Here is a 424-nt window from a genome sequence, read left to right as displayed (position 1 = left end):
AGGAGCTGTGGCCCTGTGGAGAGAGGAGCCCATGCTGGAGCAGGTTTGCTGGCAGGACTTGCGACCCCGTGGGGGACCCACGCTGGAGCAGTCTGTTCCTGAAGGACTGCACCCCGTGGAAAGGACCCACGGTGGAGCAGTTTGTGAAGAACTGCAGCCCGTGGGAAGGACTCATGTTGGAGAAGTTCATGGAGGACTGTCTCCCATGGGAGGGACCCCACGCTGGAGTAGGGGAAGAGTGTGAGGAGGAAGATGTGGGAGAGACAACATGTGATGAACTGACCGCAACCCCCATTCCCCGTTCCCCTGCGCTGTTTGTCAGGGAGGAGGTAGAGAATTCAGGAGTGAAGTTGAGCTGGGAAGAAGGGACGGGTCGGGGGAAGGTGTTTTAAGATTTGGTTTTATTTCTCATTATCCTACTCTG

The sequence above is a fragment of the Pygoscelis adeliae genome, unplaced genomic scaffold (genome assembly GCF_000699105.1).
Source record: "Pygoscelis adeliae isolate BGI_AS28 unplaced genomic scaffold, ASM69910v1 Scaffold267, whole genome shotgun sequence".
NCBI classification, from domain to species: domain Eukaryota; kingdom Metazoa; phylum Chordata; class Aves; order Sphenisciformes; family Spheniscidae; genus Pygoscelis; species Pygoscelis adeliae.
Note: the sequence above shows the minus strand (reverse complement) of the source record.